The sequence below is a fragment of the Lepidochelys kempii genome, chromosome 1, assembly GCF_965140265.1.
Source record: "Lepidochelys kempii isolate rLepKem1 chromosome 1, rLepKem1.hap2, whole genome shotgun sequence".
NCBI lineage: Eukaryota > Metazoa > Chordata > Testudines > Cheloniidae > Lepidochelys > Lepidochelys kempii.
Window position 1 is genome coordinate 266723914 of NC_133256.1, and position 23179 is coordinate 266747092.

A 23179-nucleotide genomic window follows, 5' to 3' on the forward strand; every position below is an offset into this window, starting at 1 on the left:
GAAACTGGATATTGAAGTTAACAGGTTATCAGTCTTTATTTGTAATTATTTCCGGCCATTAGCAGCTTCAGCAAGTTGTATTATGGACAAGTGGCATTTAAGGTTGTCTATTTAAGGTTAAAACTGAGGTATATTATACAGTTTATTTTAGCTCACATCCACATCCCCAAAAACTTTGGCTAGTAAAGTTAGTATGACCTAAGATTTGCTAAGTTTACTCTGAAGTCGAAGAAGAATCCATTATTATTAGCTAAATCAGAAAAAAAACTTACATTTTTGGGCTACAGTATATTAAAAATTACAAATTGAAATTAGCATCTTATGTTTCTCTGTGTCCTTCATGCTTAATAAACGTAAGTTACCCTTTAAAACTGCTCCAATAGTTAGCTCTCTTTAAACTTGTGCATTAGCTACATTTGAAGAAAATGTGTTGTATTTAAATTGAAGTCATTAACTATTTATCTAATTACATTATCTACGGCTTATAATATAGTAGCACAGAGACCTCACACAGAATTAGGGCCCCACTTGCTATGTGTTCTTAAAACACATAGAAAGATGCAGTCCCTGCCCCAAACCTTATAGTCTAAGTGAAATAAGAAGAGCGTGGAGAAAGAGATATAATGAAACAGACAGTTTTTGATATATGTTTGCCTTTTTAAATATTATAAAATAGGTTAAGTTAATGACAACCATCCCTTATTTTGTCCCTAAACTAGTGTTCAAAGAAGATCAAATTAGGATAGGGAAGCTCACCAGTTTTGTTGGCTGCCATAACAGGTGTTCACTTTATGTGGTGACAAAGTATCAGTATTAAAGCTAGTCAATACTTTTTGTGGAAATATTTTTTCAATGAAGTGTGGACTTTTTTTTGAAAATGAAAAGTTTTGTGAAAAATTCTTAGAAAATAAAACTTTGAAAATGTTTGTTTTTTGAAATCCACCAAAAACTATTTTTGTTTATTCATTCAAAATCCAGAAAAGTCCCTAAAAATATTAAAAGAAAATGAAATTGTTAATTTCTGTTACATTTTTTTCAAAAAAAGTTTACCTTTTTTTAATGCCCGTAACCATAAAATCTGAGTACCTATGTATTCAAAAAATATATCTGAATGGAATTAATGTCCTTAAGCATAAGCCACAATAAAATAAGCGCGTGTGTGTGCGCACGCACACAGATGTATGTTTGTGTTATACTCACCCTCGTTTCCATAAGTGCACCATTTAGACCTGCCCAAGATGGAGAATCTGTATTGATGTAAAAATAGGCAAAAATAGGGAATTTTTGCCCTGTAACATTTTGAAATATTCTATGCATTTTCCTGAATTTTACAAGATTTTAGGGCATGTATTTCTGCATCTTTTCCTTTGAAGGGGTTGGGCAGCTAGCAGAGGATCATTGTTCTTTAGAAGAGGGGGACATGGAATTCCTGGGCTAAGACATCTTTTCATCTGATTGGTTATGTTACTGATTCACCTACTCATAGAAAGGGTTGGAGGCCACAAAACTCTTCAGATAGATTCAAAGTCATGTTCAGGTATGTTGGCAACAAGAAGAAAGCCAAGGAATGTGTGGGCCCCTTACTGAATGAGGGAGGCAACCTAGTGACAGAGGATGTGGAAAAAGCTAATGTACTCAATGCTTTTTTTGCCTCTGTTTTCACTAACAAGGTCAGCTCCCAGACTGCTGCGCTGGGCATCACAAAATGCGGAAGAGATGACCAGCCCTCTGTGGAGATAGAGGCGGTTAGGGACTATTTAGAAAAGCTGGACGTGCACAAGTCCATGGGGCCGGACGAGTTGCATCCGAGAGTGCTGAAGGAATTGGCGGCTGTGATTGCAGAGCCACTGGCCATTATCTTTGAAAACTCGTGGCGAACCGGGGAAGTCCCGGATGACTGGAAAAAGGCTAATGTAGTGCCAATCTTTAAAAAAGGGAAGAAGGAAGATCCTGGGAACTACAGGCCAGTCAGCCTCACCTCAGTCCCTGGAAAAATCATGGAGCAGGTCCTCAAAGAATCAATCCTGAAGCACTTGCATGAGAGGAAAGTGATCAGGAACAGCCAGCATGGATTCACCAAGGGAAGGTCATGCCTGACTAATCTAATCGCCTTTTATGATGAGATTACTGGTTCTGTGGATGAAGGGAAAGCAGTGGATGTATTGTTTCTTGACTTTAGCAAAGCTTTTGACACGGTCTCCCATAGTATTCTTGTCAGCAAGTTAAGGAAGTATGGGCTGGATGAATGCACCATAAGGTGGGTAGAAAGCTGGCTAAATTGTCGGGCTCAACGGGTAGTGATCAATGGCTCCATGTCTAGTTGGCAGCCGGTATCAAGTGGAGTGCCCCAGGGGTCGGTCCTGGGGCCGGTTTTATTCAATATCTTCATAAATGATCTGGAGGATGGTGTGGATTGCACTCTCAGCAAATTTGCGGATGATACTAAACTGGGAGGAGTGGTAGATACGCTGGAGGGGAGGGATAGGATACAGAAGGACCTAGACCAATTGGAAGATTGGGCCAAAAGGAATCTGATGAGGTTCAATAAGGATAAGTGCAGGGTCCTGCACTTAGGACGGAAGAACCCAATGCACAGCTACAGACTAGGGACCGAATGGCTAGGCAGCAGTTCTGCAGAAAAGGACCTAGGGGTGACAGTGGACGAGAAGCTGGATATGAGTCAGCAGTGTGCCCTTGTTGCCAAGAAGGCCAATGGCATTTTGGGATGTATAAGTAGGGGCATAGCGAGCAGATCGAGGGACGTGATCGTTCCCCTCTATTCGACATTGGTGAGGCCTCATCTGGAGTACTGTGTCCAGTTTTGGGCCCCACACTTCAAGAAGGATGTGGATAAATTGGAGAGAGTCCAGCGAAGGGCAACAAAAATGATTAGGGGACTGGAACACATGAGTTATGAGGAGAGGCTGAGGGAGCTGGGATTGTTTAGCCTGCAGAAGAGAAGAATGAGGGGGGATTTGATAGCTGCTTTCAACTACCTGAAAGGGGGTTCCAAAGAGGATGGCTCTAGACTGTTCTCAATGGTAGCAGATGACAGAACGAGGAGTAATGGTCTCAAGTTGCAGTGGGGGAGGTTTAGATTGGATATTAGGAAAAACTTTTTCACTAAGAGGGTGGTGAAACACTGGAATGCGTTACCTAGGGAGGTGGTAGAATCTCCTTCCTTAGAGGTTTTTAAGGTCAGGCTTGACAAAGCCCTGGCTGGGATGATTTAACTGGGAATTGGTCCTGCTTTGAGCAGGGGGTTGGACTAGATGACCTTCTGGGGTCCCTTCCAACCCTGATATTCTATGATTCTATGATTCTATGATAAAGTCCTCACCCTCTCCAGCTAACAAGGAGAGGAGCTCCCACAAGATCGGAAGAGGGAGAAGAGTGGGAGCTCTCCTACTACATTTAGAAGAAGGGGAGCTGCACCACTCATATCACCGTACTTAAATTTTACCTAGCCATCATTAGTAGGCTGATTTCTTGAGATGGGGCACAAAGAGAGATTTGAAGTAGAGAGCAGTGGTTATAATATAACAGTTTGCTCACTGTTGGCTGCACTTCAGATAGAACTTTCTACACTTAACTCTGAAAGAATTTCCCTGAGCTCAGTCATAGATGGTCAATGTTTTTGAGTTAAAACATCAGGCCTTCCTTCTTTACTGTGCAGGTGTTTGTGATTTACCTAGTAATTATGTGATTCTAGTAATGGATTCATTTTAGAATGGCACCCAACTGTTTTTTTCTGTAAAGTAAAAAGAAAACTGTTCAGACTGCTTATGAGTTATAGATAGTTTAAAATGACCCTGAACACAGCCATCCAGCAGCTGCTACATAAGTTATGTTTCTAACCAGGGTTCCAAAGAAAGCTCTAGAATCACTCCCCTTAATTTCACACAAGAAAAATATTTTTGATTATTTCAAGTTACTCTACAAATGTTTTGGAATAGCCTCATTTGTTCAAAGCATTTTGAAAGTTACTGATGCTTAAAAATGATACTTTAAAACATTTTACTGAAGTGTCACGCAGTTTTGGGTCCCTCTCAGTGAAAAATTCGTTGACTAACACTTGAAACTTTCCATCCAGTTAATGTATCTAGGACAGCATAAAACTGAAATATTTTCTAAGACTTATCTGGCATAGCAATATATATTTTATAAAATCTGCATGGCCTGACAGGTCCTTTATGAAGTCTCTGAAGAGCAAGGAAAAACCAAAGCCCTTGAGATCGCTCCTGAACTCCACAGGCAAGGCACAGGGAGCTGGGGAATTTGTGGGAATCCAAAGTTCTGATGTATCAAGAGGCAGAAGGAGCAGGGCAACCTGCTGAGCTCAGGAGCTCTGCAGAGTAGTGGTACCTGTGGAAGACAGGAGGCTACAGAGAGAGAAAATGAAAAAGATCTATCCCATTTTGGTGATCTATCTGTAATGTGTCAAACAGAGTCGGAGCTCCAAAGTATTCTGGGCATGACCAGTGGCAGTAGCTCCTAAGAGAATGAGTAGAGAAACACCAAGCTAATCAAGGCTCTGATTGGATACCAATCTTCCAGTCAATAGGGTCTATTTTCCCAGACATTTACAAAAAATAAATGTTAATAGCTCAACAGGTTAATAGCTCAATAGGTGATCCATATGGCCCTAGGGCCTGCCAATGTATGAGCTCTGTCTCAGAAGGAATGTATACTTTCATCCCAAAGAGCAATCTGACTGATTTTCAGATTTTCATTATTGAAGAGTGACCTATTACTGTAATCAATGACTTCAATAACCTTAGAAGTTCCTACATGAAAATCCTGAGAATCAAGAAATTACTTAGCTTTTGTTACTGGCTAAGTCAGGTTTGAACCCCAGTCTTTAGAAGTATTCCAGTATGCCACTTACCTTCCCCAAATCAGCTTTTATATTTATACACTATAAATTTCACTCAGTTTAAACCGAAAATAAACTAGAGGGTTGCACACTTAGTTGCTCCTCCATTCCCCCTGACAAGCATTCTGTGTGCCACCCCCTCCCATCCCTCTCTATTTCAGGGACTCCCTATACCCTCCCTCATGCCAGGGATCTGTGTCCTGCATGTCCCTCTCCCCAAAGTCATCGTCCCCCATGCTCCCCTCCCATGCCAGGAGCTGTGTGCTTTCCATTCTCCCCTTTCCCCCCATACCAGGGTCCTCCATTCTCACCATCACCAGTAGTTCTGTGTGCCCCCTCTTCCCCTCTTCCCCCTACACCAGGGAATCTTTGTGTCCCCATTCCCCACACCCACTTTGAGAGATGAGTCGTTTAGGGGGTCAACATGTTAAACTGTATTGAGAGGATAGGCACAGCTGAAATGGGGAGGTACTTTTATGCTGGAAGGTATAAATGGCTGCCATCAACTGGCTCTTTGAACTGTAGACAGTTTCAGGAGTGGTTTAAACTGCTAGCTTTGCTAACCTGACGCAAAGGGCTCTGTGTCCCCCCTCCCACATTTCCCTGGTTTGTTTTTCTAATTTTCACCAAAATCCATAGAGTTCTGCCCATTGATGCCCAGAACATACCTGAAATTTTGGACTTGATTGAATGCAACATTGAAAAGTTATCATGTTACAGATGGAGAAATGCTGCTGATTTGAGTATAAAACCTCACTTCGCTCAGCCCAAAAAACAACATGTCCAAATATTTTCAGGTTTAGATTACAGTACATTTTCTATTCAAGCAAAAACTAAAAAGAACGCTATGTTGTGAGAGTTCTATGCTTTTTCCAAATGACATTGTTCTGTAATTCGCTAGAATTTAAAATTACACATTTGATAATTGCATATGAAAATTGCTAATGTCATACAAAAGAAAGCAAAAGAAATGCAAGTGAAGGTTATGTAACTTGCATAATCACTAACACCTTCTTAAATTTAAATAGGTCGTTCTTAGAACTGAAAAAATCTAAGGTGAATTGAAAATTCAACAAATGAAAACCAGTGCCAAAACTTTAAAAAGAGTACAATTTTCAGATCCGATCTCTATTATTTAATGTTATATGCTTCAAACTTGCTTGGGATTATACAAAAGAGAAATATGAAAATAGACCGTGCCCCAAAGAAGTGACAGTCTAAAAGATCTATATATGAATAGTCACATGGGGAGGCTTAGAGGAAGATGTTCATTTGTATTTTTTGATAACATTTAATTTCTCTCACTTATATAAGCTTGCTTGACCGCCTGTCATTTTTGTACCAGGGCGCGGTATTTAAGTTGTAGTCAAAGGCAGACATTTATGCTAGCTCTGCTATTACTGTCTCCATTTTGACACTGAAGAAAAAAATGAGCAGAAAGAGGAACAGTATAGTAGGAGACACTGTTTGTGGCTCTAATCCAGTAATAGAGGCTTCCAAAGTGTACAAAGCCACAACCTGTTGGGGTAATGCCCGTGACAATCACATCAGTCGTGTGTGCAAAAAGCATGTAGAAAGCAGCTAACCTGAAGCTTGTTTGAACAAGAAATACTATGGTTTTACAAGAGCCACCCAACTTCATCCAAGTACCATGTATCTTCAAGAACTCAGAGCCCCAAAAAGCACAGCCTGTCCAGAAAATTGTTTTTCCAAAAGAAAAACAGAGTTCACACTTCCCTAGATGAACTAAAGGCTTTGGATGCCCATTCCCACTGTGAAGGAAGTTTGTTTGGGGCTGTTCATAAAACTACTGGAGTCATTTTCCCAGCTCCTCTCTGTTCATAATGTTTTCCCTGATATATATAAGTTCATCATTAAGTAATAATTCTGCAAACATCACTAAATATTAATGTGCCTGTGGACATATGGACAAATTTGCAGAGCACAAGCCTCTCTAGGGCTACTCATTACACTAGCTAGACAACTTTACTAGAATATTTGTTCTGCTTTTTGAGGCTTTTCAACAGAAATCAAACATGGGAAAATGCCATGTGTGACAGACCCAGACCAGTGGGGTATAGGAGTCTGGTCCTGTTGGGATCCAGAAAGTGGGTGCGCAGAGCCCACCCACTACTGAAGGACCTCCCCCAGCCGAAGGGGAGGATCGACAGGTCCGGGATTCCAAATAAGTGCTGGGGACAACTAATGAGATAACAGGAATGGGAGTGAGGTCACAGGGCTAAACGAAGGAAATCTGATGGGGACACTGAGCAGAGAACCCCAAACAGCGCCCACTGTTCCTCGAAGGCATCAAGGGAGCCAGCAGATGCCGCCCAGAGGAACTCTGCTTGGCTGTGTCATCAGACTGAGGAGTGGAAATAGGCCCCACAGTCGCAGGAAACCCCATCAGCCAACCTCCTCTCCCTGGATTTGTAGATGGCCATTTTGGCCAGGGCCAGGAGGAGGCTGACAAGGAGGCCCCGCGACTTTGTGGGGCCACAGATGGGGAGTGCGTAGATGAACAGGTGAGGGGAAAAGTGCAACCAAAAACGGAACAGTATATCCAAGAGGAGCCAGAATAGGGGCTGCAACCTGGCGCATTCCAGGTACACATGCGCCAGGTCTCCCTCACACCGCAAAAGGGGCAGGTGTCTGGGAGGGGAGCGAACTGCGTCAAGTACATGCCTGTGCTCACGGCTCTGTGAAGGATCTGCCAGTTGACATCCCCGGTGGGCCTCGGGACCAAGGTGGAATATAGGCTGGCCCACCGGGGCTCCTCACCCTCCAGAGGTGTCAAGATGTCCCGCCACTTCGTGACGGGTAAGGACGTGAAGAGTGTGGAGCATGAGCGTGTACTGGTGTTTTCTTGGCACGGTCCAGAACCAAACCAGCTGCAAATCGTGCAGCCGGCTTGCGGTAAAGGGGTAGGATGGCGTGACAGGTCCACGGGGCAGGGCCCGATGAAAAGGTCCAGAAGGCCTGGGGTGGAGGGTGGGTGGGGCATGCCCTCTCACAGGACCCAGTCAAGGAAGACCCACAGTGGGCGGTAAAGCAGCCTTCACCTCCTGTATGCACCGAGGAGTACAAGGTCTGGAAAGCCCCATGCACTGAGCGAGCGTCAGGGGATCCAGCCAATCTCCCCCGTCATAGTCCAGGAGGTCTCCGACACTGGTAACTTCTGCCAGGACCAACCTCTGGCACACCGAGGGGGACTCCGCCACCTGCACACAGAGCTGAGGGTTGTGTAGTAGGGACTCCACAAGGAGATCCACCCCCTCGGTGGCCACCACGGACCTGGTGGCCAAAACCAGTTTCCAGGTCTGGAGAAGGTCCTGGTAGAAGACCAGCAGCCCAGAGAGGTCTCGCAGAAGAGCCCTCGGATGGAGATAAAGGAGCTGCTAGTCACATCGGAGCCCTCAGAAGCAGTGCAGGAAGGCGTGCACCAGTACGCTCCACGCCAGACTACCTGCACCATAAAGGAGCCTCTGGAGGTCCTGAAGGCGGAAGATGTGGACCTGAGAGCACAGGCACTTCAGGCCCTGTCCTCCCTCCTCCAGGGGCAGGTGGAGGACCCCTGCAGAGATCCAGTGCAGTCCTAGCCAGAAGAACTCCATAACCGACTTCCGGATGTTGGTCAGGAAATCGGGACCAGGGTGCTGAGCCGGTGCCAGAGCATGGACCAGACTTGCTGATTGAGCACCAGTGCCCTCCCTTGGAGGGAGAAGCACTGGAAAAGTCCTGCCCATCTCTAGAGCCACTCTACCACCCTGTCCTCTAAACCTTGCCAGTTCTCCGGCAGAGACTAGATAGAGTAACGCCAAGATAGAGCAGCGGACCTGCACTCCACTGGATGGCCTGAAGCATGGGTTGGAGGGAGCTCGCCTGCCACCTGTCCCCGACCACAGGCCAGAGCTCTTGACCCAGCTGACCCGGGCAGAGGAGGCCGCCAAGTAGACGGCCTGGCAAGCCTCCACCCGCACCAAGTAGCTTGAGTCCTGGACCACGAGGAGCACGTTGGCGGTGTATGCCAACAGGACCAGCCGCAGCTCTGGTTCCCACAGCACCAACCCCATCAGCCTCCGGTGGAGGAGACAGACAAAGGGCTCAATTACCAGAGTGCACAGCTGGCCCGAGAAGGGGCACCCCTGCCATACTCCCCGCCCAAAGCTGACCGGCTCAGTCAGGGTCCAGTTGAGTCTGACCAGACACTCCACATATAGCACCTGGAGAAAACCCACAATGTGAGGTCCGAAGCCGAACGCTCGCAGAGTGCCTAGGAGTTATCTGTGGTCCACCCTGTTGAACCCCTTCTCCTGATCCAGGGACAGAAGGGCGAATGACAGACCATCCCTACACCCGAGCTCCAAGAGATCCTGGACCAAATACAGATTATCAAAGATGGTACAGCCCGGGACAGTGTAGGTCTGGTCGGGGCACAAATGTTCAAACTGGACCACCTGGGTGCCAGTGGACATGTGGTCCAACAGTCTCAGAGACATTCAAACTGTCACGAAAGACTGAGGTTACAGATTGAGGCAAAGACATCAAATTGTCTGAAAACAGTTGGTCAGTAGGAATGCTCTCAATGTCATGGAATCTAACAGGCCTCAATGAACTCGATTTTTTGAGTGGGAGTCAAGGTTGACTTTCCACCGTTTAGGATGAAACCAAGACCACTGAGGAAACACAATGTAGTGCTGATGTGAGTGAGAACTTCCTCTCTGGATGTGCCCATCAGTACCGGTTGGTGATGTACGGGAAGATTTGGATTCCCTTTTTTCTGAGATATGTCATAACCACAACCATCCATTTGGTGAAAGCTCAGGAGTGGAAAACAGGTTGAATGGGAGGACCGTGTACTGAAAGTGCCATTCTCCCATGACTAAGTGAAGGAACTTTCTACAGCTAGATAAAATTGCCACATGAAAATAGGCATCCTGAAAGTCCAGAGTGGCAAACCAGTCATTCTGAGACAATGCAGGGAGAATATTCGATAGAGTGACCATTTGGAACCTCGTATACCTGATATTTGTTGAGGCCTGTTGAGGATGGGTCTCACCCTTCCCTTGGATTTGGGTATCAGGAATTACCGGGAGGAGCAGCCGTCATCCTGGTGTTTCAGCAGAACCTCCTCCACTGCTCCCAAAGCCAACGGAGAGCTGACCTGCTCAAGGAGCAGTATCTTATGAGAGGGGTACCTGAAGAGGGACAGGGAGGAAGGATGGGGAGGAGGTGTGGAGAAGAACTGGATGGCATAACCCCATCTGGCAGTGTCTAGGATCCAGTTGTTGGACTTGATTGAGCCCCAAGCATTGTGAAAGCAGGCCAGCCTGTCCCCAGAGGGTGGGGTGATGAGGATGGAGAAGCAACAACTGGAACAGTGCTCTGGACCAAGGAGTCAAAATGGGCATTAGAGAGTGCAGGGGCGCATGGACTGGCTGACCCCCAAACCTGACTCCTTTCTCCTGTGGAATCTATTCCTCTTTCTGAGATAGTCCCATTGCTTTGGAAGAGGGAAAGGCTGAGCAAATGTGTATTGCAGGAGATATTACTGCTGCTGCGTGCCATAGTGGCACTTCTGTGCTGCCAGTGTGTCCATCCCCAGGGACCACAAGCTAGCATTGTGACATACCCAGGGTACAACCCAGACTCATACGTAGCTATGTCACTCTTGTCCTATAACCTGGAGTGCACTTTACCCTGTTTTGCTGCCATAGCCTCTAGTCTGGACTGCCCACAAACAGCCTCCAGCATGGCAAGTCACTCCCAGCTATGCCTCTGTGTGTGCTGCAGCTAGCCAGCCACACCTTGGCTCTTACCAGCCTTGGTTATATTTCAGGGTGACCTCAACACATCCCTACTCCTAGATTTCACCCCAGAAATGTATGCCCTATACTGCCTAGCCCTCTCCTGGACAACACAAGCTTATATAAAGTCCATAATTTTATTAATAGAAATGATATGCACATATCTTGTTACCCTGCGTGGACTTTCCCAAACCCTTGACTTAAACACACTGGATTAGATAAAACAAAACAAGTTTATTAACTACAAAGAGATATTATTTGTACTCACTTAAAATCTAAGACATAGATAGAATTCAGAAATAGTTCTACGAAAAATAAAGATTAAATGCAACTGGTGCCTAATTTAAACTATGTTAAATTCAAAGTGAAGTTTTTTGCTATGTGCTCTCAGCAGTCTTACTAAGCACACATTCCTTTATTTGACACAGAACTGTCTGCCAACTTCAGTTTGGAACATGTGTTAAGTTCAACATACAGTGGAATCTTATAACTTCACATATAAAATATGTGTGGCAGCATTGTCAGGACAATACTGACAAGCAAGTTGAGTTTTCAGAATACGTTACAAGGCATACTTTCTACAAAGATCATTACAACAGTGTGTAGGGTGTAGACACAAGGGTACATTCTGTCATAAGCATATCATCGGTTTTCTCTGAAAACAGAGGTTGGTCATCAAAAGGCAAGTTCTCGATGGCTTGCTGGACACTGGACACAATACCCAAATTCTGCAGCCAGGAAGCCCTCCTCATGGTGACTGAAGATGCCATCACCCTGGCCCAAGATGTCCAAGATATTGAGTGCAGAATGCAAGAACATCTTAGCCACCAAGCAAGCCTTCCATAACAAATGCCTGAAACTCCTCCTGTGAGGTCGTGGGCAGCCAGTCTGTGAACATGGACATAGCTGTCCAGTTAAGAAACGCATATCTGGACAGCAGGGCCAGCTGGTTAGCAATTTGCATTTATAAGGATGAGGACATGTATGTCTTTTTGTCCATAAGGTCCAATTGTTTGGAATCTCTGTCCTGGGGGTGGACTTGGATCTGCCCTATTGGACTCTATGATTCACCAGAGTCATGACTATGGAATTTGGGGGCAGACAGGAATAAAACCCCTAAAACTTCTGCAGGGGACCGAAACAGCACTTCTCCATGCACTTAGCCACCAACGGTACTGAGGCTGGGGTGCTCCAGAGTGCCTTAGCCAGTTCGAGGAGTGCATCATTCATCGGGAGAGTGACTCTCCCAGGGAAAGATGGCTGTAGAGGGTCACCAATCTATGGGTGTTCTTTTGCAAATACTCTGCTTGGATGCCCAGGGAAGCGGCTGTGTGGTGCAAAAGGTCTTGGTACACCTTAAAATCCTCTGGTACTGAAGGGAAGAATGAGCCAGGCAGCACTACGTTATCTGGAGATGAGGATAAGGTCTTTAACTGAGGCAAAGCTGGATCTTGTTACAAGGATGATATACCTGGGAGGGAGTACTCTGGAGGTTCTGCATAGAGAGGGATCACTGGTACCTGGACCTCCCATGGACCTACGGTCAGCACCGCAGACTTGGCCAGCGATTTTGCCTTTGAACGAGACTAGGAGTGGAACTTCTGTGATCGAGGAGCTTCCCACTGAGTCCACCGAGGCCACTGATAGGGCATCGGTGGCCAGTAGGTGCCAGGCCAAGGACCTCCATCCCAGTGATAAGGATGGAGCGAGACCAGAAGGAGCAAGTATGCGGTCTGAATTATCTATCGCCCAGAATGAGGCAGGAAGCAGCACTGCAGATGGAGGCGGTACCGTTGGTACCAAGCATGCAGGTGCCTGAAGCGGTGTTGGTCATGATGTGAACAGCGGTACTGGAGTGACCTTGGAGACATAATGGGATGATTGCCAACACTGAAGAGACTGAATGTCCAGAGGAATTATCAAGAGGGAGTCTATATTGTGAGGCTTGTAGTTCCAGATACTCACGATAGAGAAATCCATTTTTAAGCAAACAGTAAGATGCCAGAAGGGAGGAGAGCAGTTTAGAGAAAGCGCCAGGATAAACTGCTCAAAACTACAGGGCTGCAGCCATAGATCACACATTTGCAAATGGAATTATATATAATCATTTATAGACTACACCCACACATGTTACCTGGAATTATCGCCTTGATCTCTTGTATCATTTGGTGGACTTTCTGATGTGTATTCTGGGATATGGTGGGCTATCTCTAAGTTTGGTTTCTGCCCAGGGGACACACTTTTGATAAGTGTACCCATTATTTTGTATTGCTATCAAGATGTTAGGCCAAACTCTGATTTCAGTTACACCAGTGTCATCCATTATAATTCCACTGACTTTTCAAAGGAGTTATGTTACATGTATACCAGTAGATGATTTGTGCCAGTGTAGATGAGATCAGGCCTATACCACATATATACATAAAAAAAGGGAAACAGCTAGGGCTGTCGCACGATTAAAAAAACAAGAGAATACTATTTATTTTAAATATTTTGGATGTTTACTATATTTCCAAATATATTAATTTCAATTACAACACAGAATACAAAGTGTACAGTGCTCACTTCATATTTATTTTTATTACAAATATTTGCACTGTAAAAAAATATATTTTTCAATTCACTTCATACGAGTACTGTAGTGCAACTCTTTATCATGAAAGGTGAACTTGCAAATGTAGAATTAGGTCCAAAAAATACCATTCAAAAACAAGACAATGTAAAACTTTAGAGCCTACAAGTCCTACTTCTTGGTCAACCAATCACGCAGACAAACAAGGCTGGTTACAATTTGCAGGAGATAATGCTCCCTGCTTCTTGTTTACAATGTCACCTGAAAGTGAGAACAGGCGTTCGTATGGCACTGTTGTAGCTGGCATTGCAAGATATTTACATGCCAGATGCGCTAAAGATTCATATACCCCTTCATGCTTCAATCACCATTCCAGAGGACATGCTTCCATGCTGATGATGGGTTCTGCTTGATAATGATCCAAAGCAGTGTGGACTGATGCATGTTCATTTTCATCATCTGAGTCAGATGCCACCAGCAGAAGGTTGGTTTTCTTTTTTGGTGGTTTGGGTTCTGTAGTTTCCGCATCAGAGTATTGCTCTTTTAAGACATCTGAAAGCATGCTCCTCACCTGGTCCCTCTCAGATTTTGGACGGCATTTCAGATTCTTAAACGTTCAGTTGAGTGCTGTACCTATTTTTAGAAATCTCACATCAGTACCTTCTCTGCGTTTTGTCAAATCTGCTGTGAAAGTGTTCTTAAAATGAACATGCATTGGGTCATTACCGGAGACTGCTATAACATGAAATATATCCTGAATGCAGGTAAAACAGAGCAGGAAACACACAATTCTCTCCCCCAAAGGAGTACAGTCACAAATTTAATTGACACATTATTTTTTAATGCGCATCATCAGCATGGAAGCATGTCCTCTGAAATGGTGGCTGAAGCATGAAGGGGCATACAAACATTTAGTATATCTGGCATGTAAATACTTTGCAACACTGGCTACAACAGTGCCATGCGAACGCTTGTTCTCACTTTCAGGTGAAATTATAAATAAGCAGCAGACAGCATTATCTCCTGTCAATGTAAACCAACTTGTTTGTCTTAGCGATTGGCTGAACAAGAAGTAGGACTGAGTGGACTTGTTGGCTCTGAAGATTTACACTGTTTCGTTTTTGAGTACAGTTATGTAACAAAAAAGTCTGCATTTGTAAGTTACACTTTCACGATAAAGAGATTGCACTTCAGTACTTGTATGAGGTGAACTGAAAAACACTTTCTTTTTTTATCATTTTACAGTGCATATATTTGTATTTAAAATAATAATATAAAGTGGCACTGTACACTTTGTATTCTGTGTTGTAATTGAAATCAATACTGAAAATGTAGAAAAACCATTCAAAAATATTTAATAAACTTCAGTTGCTATTCTATAATTATTCATTTTTTAATCGTGATTAATTTTTTTTTAGTTAATCGTGTGAGTTAACTGCGGTTAATTGACAGCCCTAGAAATAACCCACCACATTTGATCTAAAATGGGATTTTCACAAGTGTATAAGTGAGTTGGGTACCTAACTCACTTAAGCACTTTTGAAAATCCCATCCATAAACTACTGTACTTAGCTAAAATATTTTATCAATAAAATATTTTAGCTAAATACAGTAGTTTATGGATGGGATTCATATACACACACACCCCTGTAAGAGCGAGACAAAACAATTAATGTATAAATAATGTTGTCATATAACGGTTTTATTAGCATGATTTTGACACTGCTAGCTACTCACAAGTGGAGAAGCCACAAGTGAGTTATGCAGATCATCCCAAATAAGTTTCCAGTAAATCTTTGTCAGAATACTGCTCCATACTATCAAGTATCTTCACATGCCATATATTTCAAAGAAAAAGGATTGTAGAAGTATTTTGATTGTTAAAGTAATTATATTAATAATATTTGTGTACCTGCCCACTTATAAATGCCAAGTGCCTTGGTACCATCACTACAGCTGTCTATTGCTTAGGAGAATTAATACTAATATATTTTTAAAACCTCAAAAAATGTATATAAAAAGATTTTCTAGCACTTAAAAATATCAGATATCTCAGGACTTTCAAGAACTAGAAGCAAGTACTGGGTATGCCATCAGGAAGATGGGGATGCTCCCTTTCCAACAGTATAAACCTTCCATTTCAAACCTTGACGGATCATGAATCTTATCTGTCACTGGTCCTGGACTGAATATTGCCCAACCTGGGTAAAAAGTAATGACATTTTTTGTGTGTGGGGTGTATGCACGTGTGTGTTCATGCATGTGGGTGTCAGGTCCCTGTTTTCCTCAGTGGGGAGGGAAGTCTCCAATCCTTAAAATATACACTATACACAAGGGACATTTTGATTGTTTTCATACTAATGCTGAGAAGAACAAAAGAATAATTTATGTCCCCTGCTGACACTGATTTTTCAGTTTCTTAAGCTTTCACAGTTAAAGTTTAATTAATTTTTTTCAGACTTTCGGTTGCTGGAAATGGGGGGTGCGAATTGGCAGCAGTAATCACCAGTTGCTGGCTATTAATGAAAGCACTGCACAGCACTTCTTTAGTATTGTTTTAACTCCACTTAAACAAGACGTCTGGTAGACAATTTTCAAGTGGAGCAGCTGCAGACCTTGCATGAACAATGAAAGAAAACAGAAGTAAGAAAACAGAGGTTAACAATGGACAAATAATAAACTCAAAAATCAGTCTTGTAAATGACATGTAGTTAGTAGATAAAGAAATAGTAAGAAGAGTAAAGTGTGATAAGCTTGCAGCTGCAGCTCTGCTTACTCACCTACTTTGCAGCTTGTGGATTGTTCATGATCTGTACATGGATTGCTTACAAAAATTAACAGACCAATCAGAAATGTATGAGTTGTTCTGGATAAGCTGAGTGGAAAAGGTTTCAGAGGGAATCCCAACAACAATATAAATGAAAACAAAATTAGGAAGACAGAATACTATAAGCAAGTTACCAAAACTTACTATTTCTCTGCTAGTACTGTTTCAGAATCAACTTCCAAAGATCCTGGACTGTCTTTCTCAGAAAGTGATAATCAAAGTAAAGATATGGATATGAACTTGTTCCCTCAGGAGAGGGAAGAAGAAAAGGCAACTGTTCCTGAAATATAAGACAAAAGTAATGATAAAGAGATGACGCGTATTTCCTACCATTTGTCTGTACAGAAGGCAGAGAGAATAATAGTAATAAAGAGGATGATATTGCTGTTAACATTGAACAAAATCTGGCTAAATTGTTTTTGATAATTGAGGAGTTGTGACATTATTTGAAAGAAACAATGGACAATGCCGAGTAAAATGGTGACAGTCAAATGGAAGCACAAACATTGTACAAAATGTGCCAACGGGAAACTGCATTTATGAGTATCTTATGGAATGTCATACCAGAGAGGTTTGACAAAACTAGTGTAAAGCTTTAAAAGGCAGGTCTGGATCTTGTCATTGTTGTTAATTTGCTGAGTTCCTTGGAAGAGCTGGTCACAAGCTTACGGTATCAGCTTGATGATTTTGAGGATCAAGTAAAAAAAATGGGAAGTGATGATGATGAGTCCCGATGTCCAGTGATGTGTTCTATGTAGGTGTCCCTTGACCACCTGATGGCATCTGACACCATGAGTTGCCTCATCAGCCAAGCATAGCATTGACCGATTCCGCATTCTCTCAGCACTTGCTCATTACTGGGGTCCCATGAGCCTGAGGCTCCGACGATCAGTGCGTGTGTCTGGACCTGTAACCCTTAGCTCTCCAGGTTTCGGCTAGAGGGGCATATTTCTCTACCTTTCGAGCTTGGGCATGGTGGAAATCCGGGGTCCTGTTCTCGAACGGCACTGTGACCGTCCACCATGATGATGATCTTCCAGTCCTCATTGGTGATGACGATGTCTGGTCGCAGTTGGCTGTCAGTTCCAGGGATGGCGGAGTTTATGGCAACCTTCCCCAGGGGTGGAAGGATGGCTCTGGCCAGGCAATCTTGGATGGCGTTGTGTCGCAGCTGCCAATCTCTCGAATGGGGCTTGCAGCTACACAGGACGTGGGGTAGCATCTCGTTGGTGTAGCCGCACTTCCTGCATCGCTTGTCCTGATTCCTGTGGCGGATGACTCCGTTCAGAGGAACGCAGTTGAGCCACCCTGTGGATGAACCTCCAGTCAGCAAATCAGGCGAAGCTGCCCCCGGAGAGGAAGCGGTTGTTGGCGTCCCGCTTGCACGTCACCTTGAACACCTTGCCCTGGTCCGGCTTCCATTTCAGGTTTTCCACGTATTGGCAGCAGATGGCATCCTTCAGGGTCCTCGCCAGCATAGTTCTAGCTCTCGGAGTGATGATAATGTGATCTGTATTCTTCACCTGTGGCACCAGGACTCCCAGCTCCTGTCGTTCTTTGCACCATGTCCAGTGGCAGCCGATACAGTTTGCCAGTCGTCATGTAGCATTGTGGGCACAAGTCCAGAATGAAGCAAAGTCTCCCCCGTCTCTTCCAAATTCACCTTCCAGTGAGCTGCTCAGGTAGGTGGCAACATCTTGGTTGGAGGTGGTCCTGGCGATTTGCTTCTTGACGGCATCCTTCAGCACACACAAAGTTCAGCTCATAAAAGAGATCTAAGAACAAATAAAGAGAAATGGAAGTATCCCACCCCTGCAACAGGCTTCTTACAATGATTCGTCTGGGAAAATTCTAAGCATTTTATCTGAGAACGTGGTAGCATCCAACATGGTTGTTTATAGTTACACAAACTATTTCTCTAAGACTAGCGAGTTACTACCTTACATCTCCTGTGGCTACCTTTCAAATAACAAACTTATGGAAGATCATCTTTATCATAGCTCAAACAATGCTAAAACAAACAAACCCACCCTGCCTCCCCAAAAAGAGAGAACCATTGAAACTACTTTCAGACTCATAGCTTCTCTTAGCAAATATCAAAAATTTTAAAAAGATCTAGGTTATGTGAAATGTGGCTCTTCTACACAGCCCTGTCTTCTTAAGAATGAGAGGATCATAGAACAACCTTTTGACAGAACTGTTGATTTCCCCAATATTAAGAGAGAAGATTTTCAGCTTATGTGAAGGCTCCTGGCTGGTACACCTTACTCTTCTTAGCCTCTGCTTGCCTGTTCTTCTTCAGACCAGACACTCCTCTTGTAGGATGCTGCTAATCTATCGTGACAAAAAAAAATTTCAACAAAAACGTAAAAACATCTTAGCACCTTGGAGCATCATATCTGCATGCTGCAGCAAACTCCATTTCAAATTAAACTCCTGTCTCCACCTCCCTTCTCTGTAATAAAACAGGATTTACTTGATTTATAAAAAAGCAAATAAACTGTGTTTTGGTAGTGTATATGATAAATTGGTTTGAGTACAGTTGAAGGATAGATCATCACATTTGTCTAATCCATAAATTATCCAGAGTTTTACTATTTCAGTTTTATACTTTAAGTGGCTTCTGAAGTGCTTCTTCAGAAAGGTGGAGAAGATACATTATCTAGGGGTAATTTACACAGAATGAAACCCTGGCATTTTGCTACACACACGACGACTCTGTTGGCATCATGAACAAGAATGAGTCTGGCAGGTCCCCAAATACTTGATAGGAGTCTGTTTCATTGGTGAGGCTCAACAGGAATTCATTCTCTTCTTTGGCCATGTCTTAGCTCAGATTTCTCCATAAATGGTGATCTGTCTGGCATCATGATCCATGTGGTAAAGTTTTCTGCCTCTCTCTTGCTAGCCTTTTCCCCCTTCTTCTACAAACTGTTAAAAATGAAACTACTATTACCTATTTCTTATGGTCTTGGTTGGGTCTGGGTCCAAGAACTCTGTGTGCCCTCTTTCTCCAGGTTCAAGGAGGCTGCTGTCTATCTAAACCTTCAACATTTCAGTAACGCTGCCATCATCTGTTACTTAATTCCAGATCATCGCTTCATTGGTCTCAGCTTTTTCCAACTGCTTGTCTAAATTATTAAAAAAAAGATTGTTGAAAGAAATAATACCATTAATAATACTAAACCTTGAATGGCCTGGATGGCCAGCATCCATTCACTTGCCCTGATGTGCTGGGCTCTCACTGAAGACTATTGTGAGCTGACAGTCAGACTACATATCTGTAATGGAGCAGAAATTCTTTACAGAATTCCCTGTGCATACCAGACTTTTTCTTCTATATCTCTCCCCCTGCCAGTGAGCCCTCCTTTGAAGCATTATTTCTTTCTTCCCATTTATCTGAAAAGTGGGAGGGAGCAACTATCATGTCAGATTTCTGAAGAACCAGAAACAAAAGGAGAGGACACTGGAGGCACAACTGTCATCCAAGGCTTCCTGCTACCTTGGGCTTTGGGCTTGACTATATGCAAAAGCTGCACCCATTTCATTTACGGTGCGATAACTGTATTCAGCTAAAGTGAAATAGATCTGATATAAACTGAAATAAATGTGTCCACACAGCCTTTAGCACTCTTAAGTAAATCAGTTAAAAAAAAGTGAATTTACCTTAATTTAGTGCAACTTCTCTGTGCATAGGCCTGGAAAACTGAGTTGATAGAAACATTAATTATCATATTTAATTAATATGTAAATCTGTACTTAGCACCGGCACAGACAAACTTAGTTGTGTTTAAAAACAAAATTAGCTGGTCTTTGTTTACACCTTTTCTAACACAATCCACTGTACCAGTGTAAACAAAGCCTAAGTGAGCAAGGACCTTGGGGGACCTTGGATGTGGCAACTCCAGCTATGGAAAAAAGAAGGCTGGTGCGGTGATGGAATCAAAATGTGCCTTGGTCTTACTGGTACTTATTTCTCCTTCCAGCTCTTATTTAAGATGGTAGGAGAGGAAGTGAAGGAGCACCAGCAGTGCCAGCTCTGGCAGCAAGGAAGAGGTCCTGGCATCGGGGGATCAGAATTGCCTGAGCCCCATTACTGCTGATTACCTCTCTCCTACTGCCACCCCACGAAGTCATTTAAGAAAAAGATTTGATTTCAACATGGTATTATAAATAAAATAGCTTTGTATACTTGAGTTTAAAGGCTATTAGGTAAACAGGATCATTCTATCACAGAAAAAGCAACTGGGACATATTCCAAGGGAAAAGAACACTGAAGAAATATGTGAAGACAGATGGTAAAATTCAGAATGGGTAGGTTTCTAGCACTATGTTTTAATTACATAATTACTTTGGTCCCTCCCTATTCTCTGCCTGGGACTCGCATGTAATTTCCTGTGGACTGTAATACTTTGGTTTCAGAGTCGTAGCCGTGTTGGTCCATATCAACAAAAACAAGGAGTCCTTGTGGCACCTTAGAGACTAACAAATTTATTTGGGCATAAGCTTTCATGGGCTAGAACCCACTTCATCAGATGCATGGATACTTTGGTCTAGTTTTGATTATTGGGTTTAGTGTGCAGGTACTAGCTAGTGTTAGTGGCCTGTGACATACAGGAGGTCAGACTAGATGATCTGGTGGTCCCTTCTGGCCTTAAACTCCATGACATTAACCTCTTTTTATTTATTGCTTCTTTAAGGGTGTTTCAGGGAGACTGAAATGCTCCAGAAATGCATGATGGGATAAAGAACCTTTTTCACCAGTATCTGTAGGGTGATTTTAATGCACCCTAGGTCAGTAAAGACCCAAAGCCATTACAATCTGATGGCTCTTTCCAGGCCTATGTGAAAGTGGTTGGTGGTTTTAGTCCTAATGGACACATTTCCACATGACTACAAGTAAACACAAGGTTGCATTGTCTAAAACCCACTATGTCCTATTCCAGACTCCCATCTATACCAACTGGTACATTTTATTACCACTGTTTTTTGGGTGGGGAGGAATACAGATAATATGTCCAAAGAGAGATTTTAGAGGGAGCTAAGGAAATAACAAATGGAGGTTTACCATTAGAGGTTGGGGCGAGGAAGAAAAACTTCCCAGGCAAACAGTTATGATGGAGACAAGTCACCTTTACTCAAATTACTTGGATCACAGAGCTCTCAATCCACAAGATGCAGCTTGTATGCCACATCATGCAACACTGAAGCACATGCAGTGAGCTTTCACACTAGCCCCCTAGCAGCTGCATGTTTTGACCCACACTATTTGGACCAGCTCTGTGTATAAACAGGTCATATATATTTTACATCACAGATAAATAATTAGACAATCTTACTATGCTACATTTAAAAAAAAAATCTTGGAATAGGTCTTCTGTGACCAAATGTACCGCTATATTCTCACTCTACACACCACTGTAAAAATCTGTACAAAATATGCCTTGTGAGGTACCATTCAAAAAGCTCATTGGTCAATATAAACACGGTGAAATGTATGTAGCAACATTATATGTAAAGTTATGAATTCCCTCTATATGATGGCAGCACATGTTCAAACCCATATAGCCCCGAATGGGCAGGGGTGGTTAAGCAGGTCTATCTTAAACAAAGGAATGGATGTTCACCTCAATTTACATATAAGTACTAAACAAGGTCCTTGAGATAGCAAGAGGGAGACAAGGCAAATCTTCATTTCAGCATACACAGGGGAGAAAGAGCATGGCGGCACCTTCACCCCCAGACTCCACTGCCTTCACTATTTGAATAAACTTTGCTGCGAAGGGTAATACTCAGAAGAATCCACTTCAAAGGCAATGGGGGACTGGACCATAAAAATAAAGGGCAAGAACATCTCACCCGGTCCACCTCTCTCTATCTCTCTTTTTTTTTCATGTAAGAACTCAAAGGAACCAACCCTTTGGACTTGGGGGCAGATCCTGATTTGAGAATTTGGTCAGCTGTGTTGCTGGGACCATGTAGTAAGGATTTCACCTTGAATCAAATCAAGTTTGTTAAGATCTAGTTACTAGAAAGTGCTGTCTCTTTATTCTCATAACCATTTCTAATTTTAATGCCTTAGACTTGTACTCACTTAAAATCTCTTTGTAATTAAACTTTTTTGATTCTTTAATCAAAACTAATCCAGCATTGTGTTTAAATTGAAGTGTTTGGTAACTCCAATTAAAGTAACAAACTTTTCCACATTGACCCCTCATAGGGGCAACAGACCTCTAATATCAGAACTGCCCAGGAGAGGGCTGCACAGTGCAGAACCAACTTGACCGGGGAAAATCCAGGACTGAGGGAGTGTTTGGGGTCATTCTGCAAGTGATAACATAGGGCTAGTCTACACTGGCAGCCTTGTGCGTGCCTTGTGTGTGCCTTTAACGTGCCTTGTGCGGTCACGGCACAGCGCTGGTAGAGAGCTCTCCCAGCGCTCAAATAAAACAACCTCAATGAGGAGTGTTTTACAGTGCTGTAACTTGCTGCGCCCCAGGGGGGTATTTTTTCAGTGTAAACAAGCCCTAAGGCTCGAGGAAGCCTGAACGTTGACTGAAATGTTGTTAGCAGGCTGAAGCTATACACAGACGCTCAGGGTGTGACCTGCATGCTATTTGGCTGTTTATGAGGGGCCCAGGTTGGGAGCTCTAGCAGCAAAGCATTGTGATGCAATCAAGGTTGCATGGCAGGTAGTGACACAAGCCCTCTCTAGTCTGGATTGCACCCCAGACTCTGATAGCTTCCAAGGGAAGTTGTTGAATCCCCATCACTGGAGACTATTAAGAATAGATTGTACAAAATATCCCTCAGGGATGGTCTAGATTTACTTGGTCCTGCCTCAGAACAAGGGACTTGTTGACTTGATAACTTCTTGAGGTTCATTCCAGCCCTATATTTTCTATGATTCTATAACTGTAAAGTAGAAAGAGAACCAGAGCCATGGATTTAACTTTCCCATTTTCATTGATAAGACTCAATATGACAGTGTAGTACATAAAAACAAAACGTACATGAAAAATAAAGTTGTCTTAACAAGGCGCCTCCCATGCCTCCTACACTATGACAAGCTGGCTTATTTCTATAGTATATTTAGT

At 43.2% G+C, this 23179-nt stretch overlaps 1 long non-coding RNA gene across 5 annotated transcripts in view; it reads right to left on the reverse strand.

Annotated features, from left to right (window-relative positions):
- Nucleotides 1-23179, reverse strand: part of LOC140904999 (uncharacterized) — a 240794-nt gene that overhangs the window by 100181 nt on the left and 117434 nt on the right. For 3 of the 5 annotated variants that reach the window (XR_012156702.1, XR_012156699.1, XR_012156700.1), the window contains 2 exons: nt 19039-19213; nt 18268-18416 (listed from right to left, as the gene is read on the reverse strand). The exons of the other annotated variants lie outside the window; for them this stretch is intronic. This is a non-coding gene — a long non-coding RNA (uncharacterized lncRNA). The remainder of the gene's footprint in view (nt 1-18267; nt 18417-19038; nt 19214-23179) is intronic. 5 annotated transcript variants of the gene reach the window in all.